This window comes from Marmota marmota, unplaced genomic scaffold (genome assembly GCF_001458135.2).
Source record: "Marmota marmota marmota unplaced genomic scaffold, marMar, whole genome shotgun sequence".
In the NCBI taxonomy this organism is placed as follows: Eukaryota; Metazoa; Chordata; class Mammalia; order Rodentia; family Sciuridae; genus Marmota; species Marmota marmota.
The window spans coordinates 24,112,293-24,119,291 of NW_025999968.1; the positions used below are offsets into that span (position 1 = coordinate 24,112,293).

Here is a 6,999-nt window from a genome sequence, read left to right on the forward strand (position 1 = left end):
TTTAAAAAAAAAAAAAAAAAAAAAGAAAGAAATGTTTAGAATAGTTCCTGGGGTATTAAATGTTCCAGGAGTATTACTGGAGTATTAAATACTCCAGTAAATGTTTATAAAGTAAACAATAGTTGTTTAATATGTTTTTATGGAATGAGCAAGTATATATGTATATTCATAGTTACAAACTGTATTACTGATGTGTATATATGTATATATGTGTATATATACATGTATATATACATGTGTATATTTACGTGTATATATACATATGTACATATAAACTTTATATATATACATACTTTTATATGTATATATACTTTATATGTATATATACTTTATCCTTTGCTTGTTTCATATTCCTTGATATTATATAGCATTTTTCCATGTTTACACATTAAGTCCCAAGTTTTTAATTCTGCAAATATTTTTAAAAATTGAAGCAGGTGCATTAAAATAGGCTTGCAATCATAATTTATAGCCTATATGAATTAATTAATATTATGCTATAATCATTATGTTGTAATTTTATTCTTATTATTTAATTTTATTATATATGATACAATTTTAATATATATTATATACTACGTTTAAGTTATTATAGATGTTCCACATCCAGGATGATGGGTTAACAAAAGAAAACCTATTTCAGCAACTGTTCACTTCCTACTAAGTCATTCCTATCAGTTTACATATTGCTATTTCATTTCAGATATTTGCATGGCTAACATCCTCTCTCAGACTTTGGTCATGCTACCTTTTCAATGAACCTGGTGACTCTGCAAACACTAGCCCCAATCCCTATTACTTTGCCCTAGTTTTCAATTTTCCTCCCTAGCACTTATCAACTTCCAACAAACTATATTATGTAATTATTTATTTATAATATTTATATTTACTTTTTCTCTTCCATGTTGTACTATAAATTCCTTGAGAATAGGCAAATTGCCCAAACTCCTGAAAGCAAACCTATTTCAGAAAAGGTGTTCAATAAATATTTGCTAAATTAGAACAGATTCCTTTTTTGAGTTTTTTTATTTTATTTGCTCTATTAGTTATAAATGGAAGCAGAATGGATTTCAACTCATTGTACACAAATGGAGCACAACTTCTCATTTCTCTGGTTGTACACAATGCAGAGTCACACCCATTCATGCAATAATACATTTACATGGGGTAATAATGTCCATCTCATGCCACCATTTTTCCCACCCCCACACTCCCTCCCCTAAACTCATTCCCTCTGCACAATCCAAAATTCCTCCATTCTTCCCTATCCCCACCCCCACCCCCAATTATGGATCAGCATTTGGCATTTCACCCTTGGGGATTGGCTTATTTTGCTTAGCATGATATTTTCCAACTCCATCCATTTACCTGCACCTTTTTGAATATTATAAATAGTTTCTTGATGAAATTTCTGTAAGTTAGATTCTCTTAACAATATTTGTTTGCTTTTCATGATTTTCAAGGTGAAATTGTTAGGTCAAAATTTTTGAACATCTTTAAAATTTATATCGTTGATTAATTTTTTTAGTTCTTTTGTAGAGACAATAGATTTACCAACTGCATTTGGGAGGGGAGGAATTATAGTAACCAACTTTCCTTCACACTTCTGCTGCTCAGTGCCCACACTGAACCAATTTCATCTCTAAGGAATGAGGATTTGCTAATCTAACTGATCCAAGTCCCGGAGATTGGGCAAAACATACTTGAGAATGTGTATTAAAAGAGTATCCAAAAACATATGGGGAAAATATAAAAGAGGATCCACATATGTACATTTTCTCGTAAGTAGTTTTCTATAATTTCAAATAATTTTTATAATTTACACCTCTAATAATCAGAAGGGCACACCTCCTGAAGCAGCTTATTATATCTCTGATACTTCTTTTAATTCAGCCTTTGTCTTTGCATAGATTCTAAGTTCATGTTTTCATTGAAAATATGAAACTTGACTCTAAGACTTCATGAATATCCAAATATGCTCCTAGACATAGATTTGAAATACTCCACCACTGTAAATTTTCTTATCTGAATATAATTTCATTTGCTTCTATTCCTTTAACAATTTTCTATTCAGAATATAATACAATGCCCTAGAAAATGATGGAGTTGTATATGGCTATCACTTTCTTCATTCTATATAACATTCCTCTGTTAATGCCCATTAGTTTTATTGGCTGCCACAACACCTTGTTGGTTCATTAAGTTTCCTGCTGAATACATCTCCCATTTGGCTATTCGTGCTGACACCCAACCTCCTCTTCTCTATACTTGTGTCCTCCTCCATTTTTTGGAGTTAGGTTCAAGGTCTTATATAGTGTTAGTGCCCATAGGAAAGAGTCAGTTATTCACCTCAAACAACCATGTGTTCATCTACAGATAGTTTATCCAACTCCACTGTAATTTCATGTTTAAAAGAAGCATTGTTCAAAAAGAAAATGAGATGTGGTATATTTTATGTAGGGTACATACTATACACAATCAGCAAGGGATTTTTCAGCATTTTCTGTAGCAAAAATCTAAGCCAATTTTAAAGGATGCTGACTGTGGGAAACTGACACAGGAAATAAGTCAGCAAAATAATTTAAAACACAAAGGACAATGAGAATATTGAGCACAAAAACAGCAATATAAGGTGGTTTATAAATTTGGGGAAATTAGACTGTCATTTTTAAGCACTCATCAGTTAGATTTTAATCTTGCACCTGTTTCACAGAGAAGTTTTGTGTCTAAATCTCATGTAAGCATTTAAAGCAATCAGAATATATATCTATATTACTTTGCTAGAACACTGCTGGGAGAATTACTTTAATTACATTTAATCCTACTTTGGACTGACCAAAGGGCATTCTAATAAAACAGGGACATGGATATGGATAACATTCAGGTCAGGCATTTCTTATGTTCTTGTGTATTTCTTCTTTTCTGCCATCCACTACCAGATATGCTATAGTGATGATTACACTTTTGTGATGAAATACTAGAGTAGGAAACCTAGGAAAGGAGGGGAAGCTATTGTTACCTACTTGTGAAGATGGTCACCTTTCTTTGAAGATCAGACTTGGTGAAGCATTTATAAAACAACAAAGTTTATTTTTCACAATTTTAATATAATTTCTCTGTATGTTGCTCTTCTCAAAGCATCATAATTCCTGATGTTTTTCTACCATCTAAACTTTCTACTCTTGTGTTCCCTCAGGAACTGGCAAGCTTACTAGTTAGTTAATTAAAAATTTACCAAGAACTGAGGATAATTATTTTAGAGGACCTATGCATTTATCTTAAGGAACTATGGAAAACTTTTGATATATCTTAGAATTCAAAGTACCTAGATGTTCTCATGTCAAACCTTAAAAAAAAATTATTGAAAGTGGTTAGCAGTTGCCAAGTTTCCCAGGTACTATATTCAGACCCTGCCAGAAGTAGTATTAGGATTATAGTCTACTTGTAACAGCATAGTTGTTAAAAAATAAAGTCCCTGTTCAAAATAGCTCTTCCACTCCCTAGATTGGGGAAACTACCCTCTTTGAGTTTGTATTTTGTCATCTGAATACAAGGATATAACCAGCACCTCAGCGGTCTGGTATGAGAATGAAATCATATACTTGTTTGTGCATGAAAGATACTTGAAGGGTGTAGAAAGGATTGTACTGCTGCTGTGTAATAAGTTGCCTCAAAACTTAAAAATTTACATAACCATCTCCACACCATTCTATTGGTTTCATGGCTCCTCCTCATTCAGCCTGGGAGAGAAGCTATTGTGATAAGGATAACAGTGATGAAGATCATGCTAGTACAGGAGATCAAGAGCTTATCTAGAACTCAGAGGAAGTTTAGGAAATTCCCTTTGCCTCAGGGTACAGAAGAAAGAAGTGGAATACTTAATGTTAAATTTTTATAATTCTAAAGAACACTTAGAAAGTCCTTGAGCAAACTGTTCTCTGGAAAAGCAATATAACCTACCAGTTTCCATGTTCCAAAACATATTATGTTTTAAACTCTTTCAATGAATATTTTTACTAAGTGCTAGAAACTGTTCTACTTGCTGCATCAGCACACAAAACAAAGATCCCTATCCTAGTGAAGCTTTCATTATACAGGCGAGAGAGGCAATAAGAAAGATTGGGTACTGAACCTGAGAACATCTGTGAGAGTGGCTGTTAGTGAAAAACCAGCCTCTATCTCAGAGCAAAGCCTGTCCAAGGAAGGGACATGACCTTAGTCCTTGGAAAGACCCACAGAGCACTCCTAAGCACATTCCCACCCTGCTGAGTTGTTTATCTACAAATAACAGGAGAGATCTGCTGCACCAGGTGTCCCTGACTCAGTCAGGCTAGGTGGGGATCCATAGCAGCCCCCTAGCAGCCACCAATCAGCATGAGACAGGGAAATACCTGGGATGCCAGTGGTTTATGGTGGTTGATAACAAGTTGGGAAACCATGTAGTTCAGCATGTACACCCCTCTTGGCTCAAACCAATCAGTTCAAACGAATACCCCTTTTGTACTGACCAATCACCCCTACCTAACTTGTTCCCGCCAGTGAATGTGCTAATCATGTTTTAGAGTTGTTATTTGATTTTCCCGCGGTGTGTGATGATTTGCTATGATGTATGTGAAGTCCCTGCCCTCTCCAAAGAATGTATAAAACTGCTGCAAACCCTAGGCTCAGGTCTTCTCAGCGTCACCAGTTGCTGTGTGTGCGTGCGGAGGACCGAGCTAGCTCGCAATAAACACCTCTTTGCTGCTTACATCAATCTTGGGTCTCTGGTGGTCTTTGGGGGGTCCCGAATTCGAGCAAAACATTAGTATGAGAAACACACAGCATATGGGGCACAAGAGTTATCCAGGGCAGTAGTATCACTGGGAAGGATGCCCAGACAGTTGAAAGGGTGGTGGAGAGGGGAAAGTCAACCTGCAACTTCTAGATCATACAGTAAGTGGCCCTTCAAGACAGTACTACCATCTCCCTTTTGCAGAGGAGGAAACCAGTATTCAGAAGCCAAATGACTTACTAAGCACTAAGCTCACCTCAAAGACAGTGTTCCTTCTGTTAGGCATACCTTTTCTTCTAAGACATTTTTGGACATATGACAGGGAGAATAGTAGTCCTTGTAAATAATCAGAATGTTCAAAGGTATCATATGTTATTTTACATGTGGGATTCCAAGATAGAAATACAAACTTAAAATTTATAAATTCATTATGGCAAGTCACATCTGTGCTCATCTCTTAACATCTTCAAACTAGATTTCTTGAGCTTCATGAGGCCCAGTGCTAAATATGACTCAGAACTCTCATTCTCTCCTGATATATCTGGACAGATAAAGGAAATGACAAGTAATAGAACATGGTGATGGCTCTGCAGACATGGAACTTCAAGACTCTCCTCTGAATAGGTGGGAAGGTAAGGACCACCTGCCTCAAGGTAACCTGAACTCCGTGGCTGTTGTGATGAGTTTAGATCAAATGGTTCTTACTTCATAATCTCTGTTGATTATCAAGGAAAATAAAACTTTTAATTCCCTGTTAGAAAATTTCATATGTGATAATACTCATGATTATTTACCTAATAAAGACAGACTAGATAATTTACAGTCCTTATTTTCCATGTTCAGATAGCTCTACTGCTAATATAATATTCCAGGGAGAGAGGTAGAAAGTAAATATACATTTACAAAGATTTTCTAGACTCGTGGCCTAACTTACAAAAATTTTCCATTTGCAAATAGGTATAGACCCCTCTTTGCAATTTTAATAGACAAAATATAGGGAGAAACAGAGACAACAAGCTAAAGAAATCATGTTCCTAGAAACAAAATTAATGACTTATAATATCCATTACAACACAAAGAGGAAGCTCTCATCCTGTGGAATCATTTGGAGACTTCTTGTAATGGTGCAGTGAATGAGTGCCCACCTTAGTTTTGAACATGAACATACATATCCTTGCTACCTGATATTAATAAGTGTACATGGCATATAAAATATATACCAATGGCTTAAAATAGCTTAAAAGTAAAAGAAGCCAACATTAGCTTGGCAAATACAATATCAACCTCATCTTGCTCTTTGTCAGAAAATTATGTATTCCTATACATAAGTCATAAACCCACTAAGCACAACATCATAATTTGACACCAATCTTTTCTCTAGAGTGTCATTACTCAGGTTCTCATCTTTGAAAGAGAATGCTGACATTTTTGCTTAAAAAAGAACTCATTTTAATTCTAATTTCTACCCACCATGCATTTTAAATCAGGCAATGTGAACTTCAGAATGCTCCCTATCAGGCCCAGGGAAGTCAGTCCAGGGGAAGGACACAGGACAGAAGGAAACACCTGTCAAGCCTCTGAGAGCCTGAAGATGCACAAAGATGCAGGGAGGCCTTGCTGTTCAATATAACCTTTTGACAGATGTCACATCATTGCTACCATCTCCCTTGAGCCAATTTTTAGTTCTTATCATATTCAAGAATTCACTTCTCAATTTTGAGGTGAAAAAAGAACAGAGACAATGTTTATTCCCTATACTCTTAGCTCTGGTTTGCCAAGTGGATTTTTGAATATGTAAATACTTTTCACATAGAGATGCAAAAGACCAGCTTCTTGGTTTGTTAAAGAATTAAGCCAGAATGTGCTCAGGGTAGGCTGACAGAGAAGCCAGGGAGGTATATTCCCACTTATGTAACCGTTTAAGCTAATTTAGCTAGACATCTAACAAAATAAGTATTTTGTGATTTCGGCTCCAGAAATACAAATTTACCTTGTTGTGGGAGGGGGAGGGGAGAAAATTAAGAACTTTATGGAAAAAAAGAGAGTTACACTGTTGTTTCAAGGTAACTCCAGTGGGGCAGCCTGCCAGCATGATGCACAGCTCCCTGAGCAAGGTATGAAGATTTGCTTAGCAATATTGGACTTATGGTGAGACATTTAGGAGTCATTAGGCCTTTGAGATGTTTTAATCTGGCAGTGCTAGAAATTTATGACTTTAGATACTGTGA

The 6,999-nt window shown here is 35.6% G+C and overlaps 1 long non-coding RNA gene across 1 annotated transcript in view; it reads right to left on the reverse strand.

Annotated features, from left to right (window-relative positions):
* LOC125616911 overlaps positions 1 to 244 on the reverse strand; it is a 20,844-nt gene extending 20,600 nt beyond the window's left edge. The window contains exon 1 of the long non-coding RNA XR_007347696.1: positions 235 to 244. This is a non-coding gene — a long non-coding RNA (uncharacterized LOC125616911). The remainder of the gene's footprint in view (positions 1 to 234) is intronic.
* Positions 245 to 6,999: the final 6,755 nt, after the last annotated feature.